Source organism: Nasonia vitripennis, assembly GCF_009193385.2.
Source record: "Nasonia vitripennis strain AsymCx chromosome 4 unlocalized genomic scaffold, Nvit_psr_1.1 chr4_random0010, whole genome shotgun sequence".
NCBI lineage: Eukaryota > Metazoa > Arthropoda > Insecta > Hymenoptera > Pteromalidae > Nasonia > Nasonia vitripennis.
Window position 1 is genome coordinate 1531024 of NW_022279646.1, and position 17748 is coordinate 1548771.

General features: G+C 39.4%; 1 protein-coding gene and 1 pseudogene across 15 annotated transcripts in view; one reads left to right on the forward strand and one right to left on the reverse strand.

Moving 5' to 3' along the window:
• The window catches only part of LOC100114017 (alpha-(1,6)-fucosyltransferase), a 244389-nt gene that overhangs the window by 22583 nt on the left and 204058 nt on the right, over positions 1 to 17748 (reverse strand). The window lies entirely within an intron of this gene.
• LOC100116443 lies at positions 1650 to 7376 on the forward strand (annotated as a pseudogene).

Genomic DNA, 17748 nt, shown 5'->3' on the forward strand with positions numbered 1-17748 from the left:
TTGTTTACATTATTGGTTTTTGGTTTACTTTCGCGTTGTCTCGCGAAATTTAAACATGCAGCTTGTTGCTCGTGATTGTCAAGCTTTCTGCATTTTATCAGACAAGCCTCTATATCCGCCAACTCGAAATGTGTAAGATGTGTGTGATACGGCTCTTTTATTCCGTTTATAAACGTATTTTTCGCAACATTTTCGTAAAACCCAATCTTCATACTTATCAAGTTACGGTCTTGATTGTTTAAGTTTATATGTTCTTTTAGCTTATTTAAACGTTGTTTAATTTCATCAGCATACTTTTCATAATTTTGATTCGATAGTTGAAAACAAGAGCTAAGTTTATTGTATAAACTCTGTGTAAATTGCGAGCGAATAGAGTCGTCATCATCGTCCTTTTCAGGACGATCGACACTATTTATTGTATCACCGTGCGTTGCGCCGTGTGTGTGCATTTTGCGTGCGGTGTGAGGATTGTGTGAATTCTTCGAGTGTTGGGATTTCGGCCACGTGTGAGCTTCCTCACCGTGTCGATCTCCACCCGGCGATTGCTACCTACGCGGCAGGGCTGAACAGGATTGGTTCCCTCGAAACGTCGAGGCGTACTGCGACCGAGGAAGGTGCATCCCACCAACGTGCGGCCAGGGCTATACGTCGCGCCGTCCACGTCACGTTCTGCGTCTAAGGTAGGAGAGCTCTCCAGCGTGCGAAAGGTACCTCGCGGCGATAGAATTAAGCTACTTGCGTTTCTTTCTCGGTTGTTGTCTATAGTAGAGTCTCTCTTTTTTTTTGTATAAGCGTACATTGTAATTGCGTTTCTCTCTATTTGTTTAGTCTATCCTAGAGTCACTTTTCTTTGTATAATTTCCTTATTTCTAAAATAAAGCTATAGGCTTGTCCCGGCTTTTTTCTCTACTCCGTGAGAGTTTTTACGCTACCGCGCCACCACTTGATTGTTTTAAATGCTAAATTAGTTAGCGGGGTGGCCAGTGTATGTGTTAACATCCGGATTGTAACACCAAAATTGGCCACCCCGCTTAATAATTTTGCATTTTATACAATTTTATTTTATTAAAAAATTTATTTTAGATGACTCGTGCGATTAGTCACGCGATTAAACGTGCGACTAATTATGTAGAAAAAAGTTCGATAAATTAACGCGATTAATCGCACGATTATTCACGCGAATAATCGTACGACTAATCGCGCGATTTTTTTTAGTAGGGCTGAGTGGTCATTGTCGGTGACCTGGGGACACCTGGGGCCCTCTTCGGGCAATTAGCCTTACTACTGCATGGGGGCCTCTGTATTAGCGAACCTTCAGTTTCCTAGCTTCTCGTGAGACCTAATATGGATACTATCAACCAAAACAAAAATTCAAAGGGGAAAAGGGAATCCGAACCAGCAGAAGCAGGAAGGGAAAGGACCCCAGGTGTCTAACGCTGGAAGGGCACCGACTTGACCCCTCCAGTGGATCCAGTTAGGTAAGAAGAAACACAAACTGGAGCCAGGAATTAAGGCCGTCAGGATGGTGGACTTCCTCACGGTAGCAGTCATGTGCGGGGGTTATCGACGAGATGCTGACACAACAACTGTTAGCACTTGTCAGTGAGGTGGTTTAAGTTCGACGAAATTCCGGGCAAGGCGAGCTCGTAATGCCGTTCTGCGAAAGATCGAGAAGAGTAACGCTGCAAGAGGGGCGAATAGCCATAAGAGTGGGCCTAACAACTTGGGCCGCCAATGAGAGAACGCCTAGTTCGGCCCGGAGAAGTAGAGGGCTTCGCGCGCCGAGCATCTCAGTATCTTGTGAGCCCTCGTCGACTCAAGTCGACGATTACAAGTGGTGAGCAAGCACGTTTTGTGTGAGAGCAAGCTGCATTATCGCTGCATATCAGGTCATCCTACGTTTTCTCCACGACAACCCGGCACCAGCTGGGCTGCAGGGAGGAGGACACGAACGACCTGGCGGGAGGACCGCCACGATCCGGTGGTGACGAGCAAACGAGAAGAACCACTTTGCAGGAGGACTGCCACGGCCCAGCCAGCCACTAACCACCAGCGAGGAGGAAGCGACGACGAGAGCTTGCTACAGAAAGCCTTCGGACCAGCGAGGCATTTCTAGTCGATGAGCGCCAAGGATTTCTCCAGGCGTTATCGAGGTGAGAGTTCCGTTGTGGGAGAGAGCGTGTGCGCGAGAGAAAGAGAGAGAGAGAGCGAGAGAAACGAGTGTGTGCGAGTGCAGTGCAGGTGCACTGAGAGATTGTGCAAAAGGAAGATGCGCGGCTGTGCACGGACGGGAACAGCGTCAGCGACGTCGAGACCCAACGCCTAGCGGCACTGAGGAATTGGCCGCATGCCGTGTGTCGAGGAGACAAAGGAAGAGACGCCGCCAGCGGGACGGCCAGCACCAAAAGAATACAAAAGAATTGCGTGTCTAGAAAATAAAATGTCCTTATTTTTCCCTCTTTTCTACGTTCTCCCAAACGATGACAACTACGACTAATCCTCCGACATAAATAAATTCAAGCGCCATTGGAGCCGTTAGAAGTGCTCTACAGGGATCGAGGAGTGGCTCAGTAACTGGAGGGTTTCTAACGAACCTTTACTATTGGACCACAGGTACATCTTTTTCAAATGGAAGGGGGGAGGTACAAACAGTGGTATAAAAATCATGTTAATTCTGGTATAGTCAAAGGGTGGAGAAACTACTAGAGAGAAGAAAAGAAGAATAGAGAGAATAGAAAAATACCCAGATGTATCTAGGCTAATCCATAAACTTGCAAAGAATCCTGAAATATGGCTAGACGCATACAAAATTACCAACAAGAGAATATGCGGCTACGGAGGAGTGCCTTCGTTTTCCTCTACAAACCAACCTTCCGGACTTTTAGCCAATAAATAAAATGTAGCCTGATCCCTCTCAGAGGAACAGACCGCAGAATGCAGTCTGGGAGCTGGCGGCGAGGGTCACAACCCGGAAAAAAGTCAGGTGTGCCATCGGGAACTTTCAGCTCTTTATGTCCCTGGGTACGGATAGTATATACCCGGCTTTATTTATCCCTAAACCTGGAAAAGCTAGTCACACGACCATCAAGGATTTTAGGCTCGTCAGCCTGAACTCCTTTGTATTTAAAACGCTTGAGAAGTTACTTGACAGATACATACAAGAAGATATCCTTACCATAAACCCACTACACCCCAACCAACATGCGTATAGGGCGGGTTACTTTACGGAAACCACACTACACAACGGAGTAGCAACAACGGTCAACGAAACATCATTCCAACGAATTTGGGATCAAACAACAGCGAGAGCAACACCTCTACCATCTCTTCACCCGCTGTCCGGCAGGGACGAAACATATTCCGTAATATCTGCATGTATATACCGGCGATCGACTACAGTTTCTACTATTCGCTATTGTTAAATATTGAACAATTAACGTCTAAACAATATTAGACGGCGTGTATCTTTCATGCATCAAGGTTTTAGCGAAAAGAAAAATAAAACTTAAATATATTCTCTTAAATAAAATGAGTAGATACAAGTGTCTTAAACACAAGAAATAAGTAAAGTTGAAATCTCGAAAACCGACGCGATCTGACTATAAATTGATTCGCGATCGATGCTATGGAATTAGCTATAATGTGGGCAATTCGACCGCTACGGTACGACTGATTACAGTCGTGAGCTACAGGTAGTAGAGAAGAAAGAGAGAGAGAGAGAGAGAGAGAGAGAGAGAGAGAGAGAGAGAGAGAGAGAGAGACTCCCAATATACGGAGCAAGTGCTCCCAAATTTTCCGTGTTCACTCGCTATCTCTTCCGCTATCATCCAGAACTTTCGCAAACAAATATCAGACGAGAACTCATGTACATAATATTAATATGAATAAACAATTTCTTGATGAGGGAGGTATTGACCACCGAAACGTCGGAGGAAGAAAATATAGAAACTATTGTGGTTTTTTTTCTCCTTCCTCACACACAACTTGCCTCGGAAAGACTAATAGAGCCAACATAATTCTATTGATCATAATGATAATAGTAATAATAAATAAGTAGGACCGTGGGTGAGCAGGAAGCGGGAGAAAGTTAATTTCTACTTTACCTAGTTCTTCTCTGGTCACGGATATTTCAAAAGCTATCGTTTCGCGATAGACAGAGTCGAATCACCGGCGTGCAAGAACTGCGGTTTTGAGTGGGATGACGCAACAAGCACGTTTTTTAACTGCCCTTACTGGACTGAAAGACGTAGAGTACTGGAACTAACGCTAGAAACGTTCACGCCCAAATAGAACAAAATAACGGCGTACGTGGAGACGGTTTTTTGCCATTAATTCTATAATGCCAAAAATTTCAAATTTGAAATATTATGTGATAAGAAGTTTTCTAATCGTTGCAATAGAGGAAACGTATTATCTGACAATATCAATTATCCTTAACGTTTAAAAGAATTCGTTTCTGGAAATACTGACAAAAATACACTTTAAATAATATTAGACAATATTAAAATGCACTTGCCTTCGCAAGTTTTGGGGCTAGATATGACGCTCTTTTCGGGAAAGGCCCTCAAGTTATTCGAATAAGTAGTCAAATTTATCACAATATTTATACCTTACATCCAGACGAAAACGAAGGCAGAAGATATGGGCAACTATATATCATTGATAATGAAATCGCCTCCCAATCACGATTACAAACTAATGTCATGTTCTTTAATGCTATTAAAGGAATTAGATAATTTTTTCGACAAGTAGACATGTACGCTGAATCATACAAAATGATGCACGAAGTCGAAATGAAAAAACAAAATCGTTTGAAAAACAACAACTTTGAGTTTAATAGTAAATAAATTATAATGTATTTAATACGCAATTCTAATCATGATAAACGCAGATATAACGCAGCTAAACATGATGAAGTAGCTGTGGTATCTGTAGGTGAAAATGGTCAACCACCAGAAGATCGAGATGTATGTATATATTCAAAATATAGAGCACCTAATAATATACTGTACATTAGTAAACATGTAGATCCTATGTCATATCCGCTTATGTATCCTAATGGAGGTTTTCGATAAATGCCCAATATGAAAAATAAAAATAAGAAAAACAATATTTCACTGCTACAATTTTATTGTCATAAATTCAGCATTAGAAACGATTTTAATCTTTACTTAAATTTAGAAAAATTAACTCAACAATACATTGTTGATGCTTGGGTAAAAGTTGAAGGTTCACGATTATTTTTTTTAAATAAAAATCGACACCAATTAAGGATAGATTTATACAAAGGTTTTCATAGGTCACTTAAAAAATAAAAGTAACCATGACAACGTACAAATTGGGAAAATGGTTATATTACCTTCAACATTTTCAGAAAGTCCACGATCGTTTTAATAAAAACAATATAACTGATAGTCGATTCGTAGTTCCATATAATTCGTATTTATTGGTGAAAGTGAATTGTCATACTAATGTTGAAGTATGTTCAACTATTCAATGGTTGAATATTTATTTAAATATTGTTATAAGGGACATGATTGTGCATTTATAAAAATGAGTCAAGGTAATAATGAAAAAGAATGTAAAAAAGAATATTTCAACTACAATGAAATAAAACAATATTTAAATACAACATATGTAAGCCCTTAAGAAGCAATGTATCGTCTACTACAATATGCAATGTACGTTTTATCACACGTAATTTACCGATTAGCTCTACATTTAGAAAATGAACAGTTTGTAATCTTTAAGGAAGGATCGCAAGAAAAGTTGATTAATAAAAACTAGCGCGATTCACCTCACTCCTAACGTCGCTCGCTTAAAAAATATATTGCAATAGTAATAAAATTAAAGTTTTGTTGAGAGCTATACTTGAATTAAACAACATTTTAAAATTTTACTCGATTTTTCATATGCAATCTACAGTTTATTTTCAGAGGTTGCCTAATATTTAACCTATTGATAGACATAAAGAATGCACGCAAAAATTTTGCTAAATTCAAATTAAAAATTTTAATAAAATTAATATTGAGGAACTTAAGGTATTATATACAGCAATCATAAATAAATTCGTTTAAAAGTCAAAACAAGGAAAAAGTAACTACTAAAAATCAATCGAAATAATAAAGATAATAAAATAATAAGTTTAGCTGATAGAACAACTAATAATTGTATTCATAATGTTGAAAGATTCATACCGATGGATGTGGATAACAATGCCATTGTATATTTATCAAATCAAAATAGCAAGAAATACTTCATTAAAACGAAAATTTGATTAAAACAGTATAGTATTTTATAATACCTTATTGATAATAGATCAATAGACAAGATATTATAAAATACACAAGTAATAGATCAATAGATAATTCATTTTTTTGTGTCATATTAACGTTGAATGGTGTTCAATTGTATACTGCGTTAGATATTTATTTAAATGTACATTTTTGAAAATAATTTATATTCATGTGATTTTTAGTATTAGATACAATTAGAACTGTAAAAATTCTAAATATTTTGATATTTTAACACTAAAATATGTATATATATTTATGCATAAGAAAGGCTTTAACATTATTTGCTGTTTATGAATAATACTTTTCAAACTTTTCAAAATTTTAGTTAATTATCTATTGATTAATTTCTGATTCACCCCCTAGGAGTACTTCAGCAAAAATACATCATTCTGGTCTTGTTCATTTTCGGTGTATTTCTGGTTTATTGCCGGTTATTTTCGGATACTTCCAGATCATTTTGTATTTTTTCTGATTACTTCCAGTTCTCCTTCACTTCACTTCAGATTCACTTCCGGTCGACTTCCGGTCTATTCCGGTTTATCGCAAACTCTAAGAAGGGGTAGTTTTGAGGATAAATTGAACTTAAAGCCGGAGACTATCAGACACATTTTAATATAACACAACTTTGACTGCATGGTTTGAACTAAACTCTGCGAAAGAGTAATTTTAGCGCCGAAAAACAATGATAAAAATTAATAATAATATTTTAAATAAGATGCAAGCGATGTAAGAGAGTATCTAAGTGTAGATTCATGGAAAGAAGCTACGCCATCTACATCTACAAGGTACTGAAGCAGGTCCATTCCGACACCAGAGTCTCCAGCAAGGCCATGAGTATGATGAACAGCTTTGTAAACGACATCTTCGAGCGCATCGCCGCCGAAGCTTCGCGCCTGGCTCACTATGACAAGAGGTCCACCATCACCTCCCGGGAGATCTAGACTGCCGTCAGGCTTCTGCTCCCCGGTGAATTGGCGAAGCACGCTGTCAGTGAAGGCACCAAGGCCGACACCAAGTACACCAGTTCCAAATAAATTGGAAGCAATGATCATTTAACTATTTGACAATTTAAACAAGGTAAAATGGCCTACCGCCTTATATATAAGTTACGTTTAAAAGTAGGTGCTGTAACTATTTTGCTAAGAAATTTAAATTTAAACGACGGGCTTTGTAACAGTACTCGATGAATAATAAGGAAAATGATGCAATTTTGTATACAGGCAGAAATAATTAGCGGTAAACAATTTATTAAAGTTGTTTTAATACCACGGATTGATTTGACTTCTTCCAAAGAAGAAATTCCTCATGACATGGCAAGACGAAGGTTTCCAGTACGATTAGGATATGACATGACACTCAACAAATCACAAGGCCAAATATTTAACAAAGTTGGTGTCTATTTATCAAATCCAGTTTTCAGTCATGGTCAATTATATGTAGCATTAGCCGGGGTAAGGTTTAAAAAAAATTTAACAATTTGACTTCTAAAAAATTCAAGTTTAGAGGATAAAAGTAAAAATAATGATGATTCAAATAAGATATATACGAGAAATATCGTATATCATGATTATTATATCAATAATATTAAATCAATAATAAACTAATAAAATATGTCAGTTGTTGAGAAAAGATGTGAATGAGAGAGAGAGACAAAAGAGGAAAATACGGAGAAAGAGAAAGCGACAGAAAGAGGTTAGGCCACGAAATAGGACAGAGAAAGTAGGAGGGAAAGAGGAGAGAGCGCTATGGCCGCGGAACACGAACCAACCTAATAAGAAGCAGATAGAGGAGATAATAGGGATAAAGGGGGCGATAGGACAAGAAGAGACAGCACGATAAAAGAAGGAAGAGGGAGAAAAGGTAGCAGAGGAATTGGGATATCTCAGAAACAACTGGCACTGACAGAAAATTTTGCAAGAGAAGAAAAGGAAGGAATAAAAAGAACGCGGAGAAGCCTGGAAGAAGAGAAAAAAAAAGAGAGAAAAATGAAGAGACAGAGGAGAAGAGCCTATTTGAAATGTGCAATCTAACAGTTAGAAAGCGAACGAAAAAGGAAGAGAGGAAAGTGGAGGAGAAAGCGTAAGAGATGGAGGAGCTCAAAAAGAACACAAGCAAATTAGGAGTAGAATGCAATGACAGGAAAGAGAAGATAAAGCTCATGGAAACAAAGAAGAGACTGAAGGGAACGCAAGCGTATATAGATTATGATACAACTTAAAAAGAGAGAAGGACAAGAGAGGGACTAAACAAGATGGCAAGGCAATGGAGAAAAGAAGGAAAATCAATAAAAGTAAGGACAAACAGATTGACAATCGGAGAGAAGGAGTTCGTATGAAACGAGGAAAAAAAATTTTTTTTGGAGAGAATCAGGAAAAGAGAGGAAGTATGGTAAGGAGGAGGGGGAAAGCAAAGGAGGGGACAAAGGAAAACATTAAAGTTCTGAGCTAAAATGTCGCAGGACTGAAAGGACTAGAAGAAGATGGATGAAAATTTATAAAAGGCTTCGATGTCATCTGCCTACGAGAGACCTGGACAGAAGGAGGAGAAAAGGACAGCATAAAGAAAAGGCTACAAGGATATGAAGTAGAGGTTAGAGAAGCTTAAAAAGGTGGAAATGGAGAAAGAATGAAGGGCGGAATAATAATGGCAATTAGGATAGGGGATAAGGGTGACAAGATAAAATGGATGAGAGAGAGAGAGAGAGAGAGAGAGGTCGAGCGGATTCATCAAAGGAAAAATAGTAGTGAAAGGATAAAAGTATCTAAAGTATCAATGATAGATGCTATCCACCGAGACTAAAGAACTTTAGCCATAGTATACCTCTAGTAGACAACATTCCTTACCAATTATACAAAATGCATCAAATCAACATGCCACAAGATATGAAGAACAAAATCGTTGGACAAGCCTTCATAAAACCATCATACTAATACATTGTCGTCAAAATATATACAATTTAATGAGTACCAGAGAAAAAGATGTATTCAAACACACTATGCAGACATATACCTAATTCTAGGACCATTTAGAGACATACCAGAATCTAATGATTGTAAAATTACCCTACTACGAAATCCTACAATGAATGTAATAAACGCATGTGATATTAGATATAAAACAAATCCACAAACACAATGGACCTATCAAAGTCATGACAAATCGTGGCTATACTCAACAACATAACCACAGTTACTTAACATAATATGTCAAGGTCAATAAGAAAGAAAAAAAAACAATGAAAACAGGAATTATTTACCTAGCCTCAACATATACCTTATCTTTCTGGACTCCATGTGGATGCGCTCCTGGTTAGCTAAATAGAGCATGCGATCCTAAAGAGGAATCCGCCAAACTCAACCACTCGGAATTAGTGATTGGCCGTACTGATTTCACTAATATGTTCACTTGTGTTCTGGAAGGGAATTAAGCAAGATTTTCGGCCTCATGCATAGAATAAATACACTTTTTAGTTTCAGAAATAATTATTCGGATAAAAGAGCTTTATTCATTTTAAACCTAGCTATCTACTTTAATTAAAAACTCAAGATAAAATAAACTAAATACTGATTACGAAAATCTTCGGCGAAGTCGCAAAAACTATCAGCGTTGCCTAAAAAATAAGATGTTTTATCCCTCGTTCATGTGGCACAATATACGAAATTCTGAATTACACGTGATAAATACAACTGCAATTCGCTCAGACAAAGTCAAACAAGCAAAGATCAGAGTATCTTAACAGAGACAAGGAGCTTCATGAAGCGTGGGACATTTTGGACACCAGCGAATGGAGTATCAAGCAATTTCTGAACGAGATTTCACATTTCAAAAAAGAAATTGATAGTATTTCTATATTACTTTTGATAGTATATTACGATACAAGTGCGCAAAGTAGGTGATTTTCACACGAGCGTATTTTGTCGCTCGAGCGTAGCAAGCCTACGTTCTTAGCAAATGAGCATGCGCGAAATTCAGAGTTTCGCACACGCTGTGCGTGAAATTCAGAATTTCGCCTACGTTGTGCCCGAAATCTGCATTGCAAAGTGCCTGTAAAGACCCGTTTTCATGCATATAGAGTGAATGGTAAGTTGCGCATTTTGAGTGGTAAACCACTCTCTTTAAAAAAATATCAATATTTTTCAAAAATTTGATTATTTTTGAGTGTTTATGAGTAGCGGAAGGGGATGATTCCCTCCCGCACGCTCGAAATGAGCAGCTTGCCATTCACTTTAGAGGCATGGAAACGGGTCTTTTTCATGCACGTGTTAAGAAAAATGTATTTCTTTGTTAATACACGTAGACATTGGAAACCTCTGTGCGCACTTTGTTGCTTTCAGTAACCTTGTGCATTTACTCACCGTATGCAAGCAATTTCCACACTTAGACCATTAAAAACCATGGGGCGCACTTCTTAGACACCGTTATCGGCGATCCTGTAAAGTAGGATGCAATTTACGAGCGCTTTTTTCACTTAAACAACAAAAACCACGCAGAGTGTGAAATTGACGCAGAAGAAGCCCCCCCCCCTCCCCCCCCCCCCCCGCCTCCTGGCAATCATCATCAGGTGAGCGTTCGTGCCGTGCTTAGACCAGTGCTCCGAGGCAAGTCAACAACACCTCGCGTCTCTCCCCTCTAGCAGACGCGGCATGCTGCTTGGACACCGTGTGCAAAAACACAATCGGGTGATCGCGGCAACAGCGGCGCGAATAACAGCTCGCCTCTCCGCTCCAACACCGGGCAGGAGTAGCTAGATAGTAGCCAGCTGAGCTACAATAGCTCTGTCGTGCGGGTCGCCGACTCCCAGGCGCCTGCCTCAATGGAGCCGCGCAAGAGTGACGTGGTCACGGTCTCTCAGGCGCATGCTTCACCTGGATCATCTGAACCGCATATGCAGACCGCTGTCCCTCTCACACCCAATCCTCGACTTGACGACTCGTCTCAACTGGACCCCGTAAACCTGCAGAAGACTTGCAAGAAGGGTGCGCCATTAGGAAACAGTAGCCTCATCGGTGTCTCTAACATTTTGATCCCGGTAAGCACGATGGAGCTTTTCTTTCAGCGTTTCGACATGCTCCAGGATCAGCTTGATGAGTTAAGGGCTCTTGTGAGCAGGGGTTCGGCGCCACGTGGTGTCTTCTCCGTCCCAGCGGAAGGGGGCGCTACAGTCGGTGCGGAGGAATTAAATACCCGTATCTCTGCTCTCGAGACCCAGTTATCCGATAACATCAGTGCGTCTAACAAATTGTTGGACGCGAACAAGCTGCTCCTGGACGAAAATCTTAAGGACGAGTTGCTATATACGCGAGGAATGCTGGAGAACGTCCATCGTGCATGCCAGGACCCCGACACGGTTCCGAAGCCTGTTTCGGACTACGGTTTGCTTGCTTTGGGCGCTCATATTCTCGAGTCTGAGGCCGCCGAGGTAGTGGGAGCACGTAAATGCTCCTCTCCACAGGCGGCTTCAGCTGGCGGCGCTTCGAATTAGCTGCCTTCGTACTGCTCAGCACTGTCCTCCCTACTCTGCAAAAGAGCGATACCGTGAATACTCGGGTTTTGCGCCTGCGTCGACCAGACGGGGTTAAGAGGGCCGATATTAATGCGATAAATCCAGCAAGGCGTCGCGACGCGTCGTAGCGCTCTACCCTCAATCGTGGCCAGGCTTGCTGGTCCGGGGTTGTCAGGGACGTTATGCGAGCGAAATGCGCGCTTGCTAACAATTACCTGACCACAGACGACGTCAAACCTGGTGTCCTGGATCCGGAGACTGCTGCCTGCCTGACTGGACAAAAAGTGTTTATTAATAAGATGTTGTCCCAAGAAAAATTTTTGCTTTTTAAAAATCTGAGGCCCATTGCACAGGGACTGGGCTCCAAATATGTCTGGCATGCGGGGGCAGGTTCCTGGCTAGGCGCAGGGGGGGGGGGGGGGGGAGCGAGCGCGCGCACATTTTTGCGTCTGCTGCCGATTTGCAAAGCCATTCTCACGGCGTGTTAGTCTGGCTCAAAACAGACACGTCGTCAGACCGCACACATAACTGTCACAAAAAGGGACGAAAATACTGACACTACTTCACATAACGGACCTGAGCCGAACCCGACAAACAAATTGGCAGCAACTTCGCCAACATCGTCACCATCATCGGCGTCTGTAACCGACGACGTCTGCACCATCATCATTGCAGTCGTCACCATCTTCATCATCATCAACATCGCCCTCGCCGTCAACTGCACACTCCACATGACTGGCCTCTCGACAATGCGCCGGGGGATAGGAGATGCTTAAGGGCGGGCTTTCTCAATGTAAACTCAATTAGGGTTCGCATTGAGATAGTCCGGAATTACTTGACGGAGCATCTGTCGTACGACGTCTTTGGCTTCGTGGAGACATGACTGGGTCCGATTGTGGATGACAGCCTCGTTAGCGTCGCGGGATATACTATCATCAGGCAGGACCGTAATGTTAATGAAGGCGGTGTCGCCCTATTTGTGCACAACGGGTTGAAAATTAAAAAGCTCGCTTTATCTGACACTTTGGGTATAAGTACACCTGGAATTCCAGAGTACCTTTTCTGTAGCGTACAAAGGGGCGACTCACCTCCAGTATTGCTCGGAATTATCTACAGACCTCCAAAAATTCCGATGCAAAAGGACTGGGACCTTTTTAATGTCCTGCGGGACTTATGCGGCAATTTCACTCATAAAATCATTATGGGTGATCTAAACGCAGACCTACTATCTGGTTCAGATGACGCTGCCACCATCAAGCGTCTATCTGAGGAGTTATCTCTTCAGATAATCCGGCATGGTCCCACGCATCATACCTCATCTTCTCACACTTGGATTGACCTGATCATGACCGACGAAAACGACATGATCCTGGACTCTAGGAATGAGTGGCTGCCTAGTTTCGGCAAGCATTGTGTCATAGATGTCTCGCTCGACATCTACTCTTCCACTCTATTGAAAAAGACTTTTTCTTACCGTGACTATAAGAGCATTGATACATCTATTCTTGTCAACCTCTTATCTTGTTGCGACTGAACAGCCATGAATTCCATTGAAACCGATCTGGAGGGTGCTTTAAGTGCCCTTAACAATAATCTAAAATTAGCTTTTGATGAATTGGCGCCTTTGAAAACGGTTTGCCCGAGTTAAGTGTACGTATTGCAGAGCGTACGTAGATTCGCAGGTAAGTAATTAAATAAATTGAATATGGATTTGTTCAGATTTATTAATCCGTCTTTACAGCTTGGAAACCCGACAGAGACTAACTCGTTACCAGTGCAAGAGCCTTTTTAAAAGGTTTGTAACTTTGTTTGTTTAATCTTTCCTCCATTGTTCTCCATGCGTGCTCGATGCGTGCTCCGCCGTATGTGCCAACATAAACACCTTATTGTTGCAGGTCTCGAGAAGCCAAAGCGATCGATACGGCATGCAGAAGGCGATCGATAACAAGCGATGAATAAGCGACGACTAATACGGCTCATATAACTCCTCCATGCCCAAGTTGAATGACGTCCTCGTTATTTGTTATCTCGGTATGTTGTGGGCTCCTGTTTGGACTCCTGCTTTTACATGAACCCCTGTTTTTACATTTATATTTATAGATAATGAAAATTATTCCAATTATTAGAATCAGCATGACAATTATAAATGACGCTATTGATGTATGGAATTCGATTCCGAATTTTGTGAATTTTGGTGTCTCCATCGTAGGTACTGCTTGCGTTTTTAGCGGTTCGAATCTCCGTTGATGATCCTCGATGATCAATGGTTGAACTTCCGACACCTTAAGTTCTCCGAGATTGTCGACCACCCTATGTCCCTGTATCAACAGATTGTTTCCTCCAAAGATCTTCGTTCCAAAAAATGTTTCCTTGTTCTTGTTATTTTCGATTTCTGTTTTATAATTACTGGATATCAGCGTCAAGTTGTTTAGGAGTGGATACGCCAATGCTAGAGGCGCATTTATTGAAATTGTTATTGTTTTTGCGTCTTCTGCGAGGATTTGATAGCATACATAGTCGCTCTGATAGATCAATTGACATCTTCTTGAAAATAATTTTATTATCGAGCCATCCAGCTTCCACGGTATCGTTACGATCTCCATCTGATTATTTCGGTTAATTATAGCAAGTCTTTGAAAAAGGGAGAATTCAATGGAATTTAGGATAGGAATTTTTATGGTATAAATTATGGAATTATGGATAGTTACGACTGATCCCTGAGCAAATCGAAAGTCTAACAAATTATGATAATGTGATATTAACTCTTTTTGGGAATAAAGTTCTAATAGATGTGTCTTTATACTTAGTATTTGTTCATGGGTTAATATTTCCAAATTAAATTTTTCATCGATGAAAACGAATGATCCTTTTATTTTCCCTAATAGATTTAGAAAATGTTGCTCCTGCACAATAAGAGTTACAACTGTCTCAATTAATTCAAATCGCGTATTTTGATCGTTAAGAGTTTTCATAAGATTCCGTAAGTTTTTGTTTCTCTTTCTGTCTTTTATACAATTCGTCATAGAACGGTAAAATTTCATTTTTCCGTATTTCATTATATTCTTCGGTTATGTCGACTCCAGGTTCGATGACATGCTTATGCAGTTCCTCATATGGTCCATACAGTAGAGTAAACGGTGCAAAATTTGTTGATGAATGAATGCTCTGATTATATATTAGGATTGCTGTAGTCATATGATTCTTTATTGTTTCTCGAGGATTTTTATCGACTAAAATACTTAATTTTTCTCTTAAAGTTGAATGTAATCTCTCTATTGGTCCATTTGACGTGTGTCTATTGATTGTAGTTTGATGATATTCGATTTTGTGTATCCAACAAAATTCTTTAAATACAGCGGAGTTAAATTCACTCCCATTATCCGTAGTAATTTTATCTGGGAAATTGTGATGTGATGCGAAATGCCTCAGTTTGTTTAATACTGTTATAGCATTCCCATCCAATAGATGATAAGCTTGAGCGTATTTCGAAAATATATCAATAATTGTCACAAACTTTTCTTTTCCAACATGAAAAACGTCCATATGTATGTGCTGTAAGGGCCTATTAGCGATAATGGGTCCATACCTTCCTGTTTCGTAAGGCTTTCTCTCATATTTGTGTTCTAAGCATAGTTCGCATTGGTTAATATAGTTTTGTACGAGCCTATCCATATTTAGTGTATATAACTCTTTCTTAAAATGGGCTATTGTCTCTTGAATTCCATTATGGGTTCTATTATGATATTCTTCAAGTTTCTTCAAAAAATTATTTTTGTCTATTACGGGTGTATAAGTGTTAGTTTTAATCAACTTTAGTTTTTCATTGAAATGTTTTAGCAGTACTCTGTAAGCGATCATTTCCAAATCATCATTCGTAAAGTAAATCCCGTATTGTTTGTCTGGTTTTACGTTTTCATTTAGAAATTTTAATAATTGTGTTTCAGCTTCATCCTTGTTTATCTTTACCATATACTGAATCTTGAGCTTATCTTTATTTACTTTCACATTGTAGTCCCTTCCCGATTTTATTATAATGCTATAATTAAATGCATGAATATTTTTGTCTGTTATAGGCAATGAAAACACTGGATCTTCTACAGCAGTGTGAGCTGTTTCTAGATCATCGCCGGGGCTCTCGTCCACTTCCTCGATTCGGCGCGATGTTATATCCGAGACTTGAGGAATCATTGAAAGTGAGTCATCATTCTCTTCCTGATTATTTATTTCTATTCTGCTTAAGGCGTCAGCTACATAATTTTCACTTCCTTTCCTGTATTTAATCTCATAATCATATTCCTCTAATTTTATTTTCCATCTAATCAAACGTGAATTTGGTGTTTTTAAAGACCAGAGCCAGGTTAGTGGTTTATGATCTGTTTCGATTGTAAATTTCCTCCCGTATATGTATGGTCTAAAATGTCGACACGCCTCGACTATAGCTAGTAGTTCTTTTTCGATGGTCGAATAGTTTTGCTCAGCTGAATTCAGGGTTCGTGAAAAACATGATATGAGGTGTTTATCTTGCGATAGACCGCTACCAATAGCGACATTTGACGCATCAGTTGTGACAGTAAACATTTTTGTGAAATCTGGATAAGCTAGTATTGTCTATCCTCTATGTTTATTTTTTCTTCCTTTTTAAGCGCTTTCGTTAGTGGTTTTGATATTCTAGCGTAGTTTTTTATGAATTTTCTATAAAACCCTGTTAATCCTAGAAACGCTTTAATTTCTTTTTGTGTCCTTGGGATGGGATATTTTACGATGGCCTTGATTTTATCTGGGTTTGGTTTAATTCCTCCTGGTGTAATTATATGCCCCAAAAAAGGTACTTCTTTCCTTAAAAACTCACTCTTATCTAATTGCACTTTCAAACCGTATTCCCGAAGTTCTTCAAATACTAATTTTAGATGTTGTAGATGTTCTTGGAGAGATTTTGAAAATATGACTATATCATCCATGTATACAAAGCAAAATTTGTGTAAATATTTTCTGAGAATTTTGTCCATTAATCGCTGGAATGTAGCTGGTGCATTTTTTAAACCAAAGGGCATACGACGGTATTCGTAGTGTCCATTTTCTACTGTGAATGCTGTCTTCTCTACTGAATCTCGATCAACTGGTATCTGATGGAATCCTTGTGCTAGATCTAATGTTGTAAAATATGCGCATTTTCCTAAATTCTCTAAAATATCGTCCATTCTCGGCAATGGGTATTTATCCTCAATGGTTTTATCATTCAACTTACGATAATCAATAACCATTCTCCATTTCTTCTTTCCACTTGCATCTTGCTTTTTGGGTACTATCCAGACAGGTGATGAATAAGGTGAATTACTTGATTGAATAATTTCGTCATTTAATAATTTTCCCACTTGATCTTGAATAACCTCCTTCAGGTGATATGGATATTTATAACTTTTGACATAAATCGGATTTTCGTCCTTTGTCCTTATTTTATGTGTGACTGCATTTGTGGCTGTTAATTTTTCACACTCATTATAGAAACAGTCTCTAAATTTCTGACACAAAGCTATAATTTTCTCCTTTTCCTCTTCATTCATGTGTTCCGTTCGGATTTGCACTTTTGTCTCCTGATGATTGCTCAGTATAACCATTTTACATTTATCCGGCATATTGTTTAAATAATTAATTTCAAATCTCGGTGTGCTAAATATTTGAGTTCTATAGTTAATATTTGCTTTTAAATTTTGTAGGTCCTTGTGACCTATTAGACAATCATATGTAGAATGCCAAGGAGCAATTAAAAATGTAATTGGTGTATTGTCACCTAACTCTTGCAAAATCGGAAAGGTGAGTGTATGTGTCCCTTGCGTTATTTTATGCAAAGATTTAATTTCGAATTTATATGGAAAAACGTAATTTGAAAATAAATCGTAGGCTACTTTAGGGTTAATAATCGATGATGATGCTCCCGAATCTATTAGTACT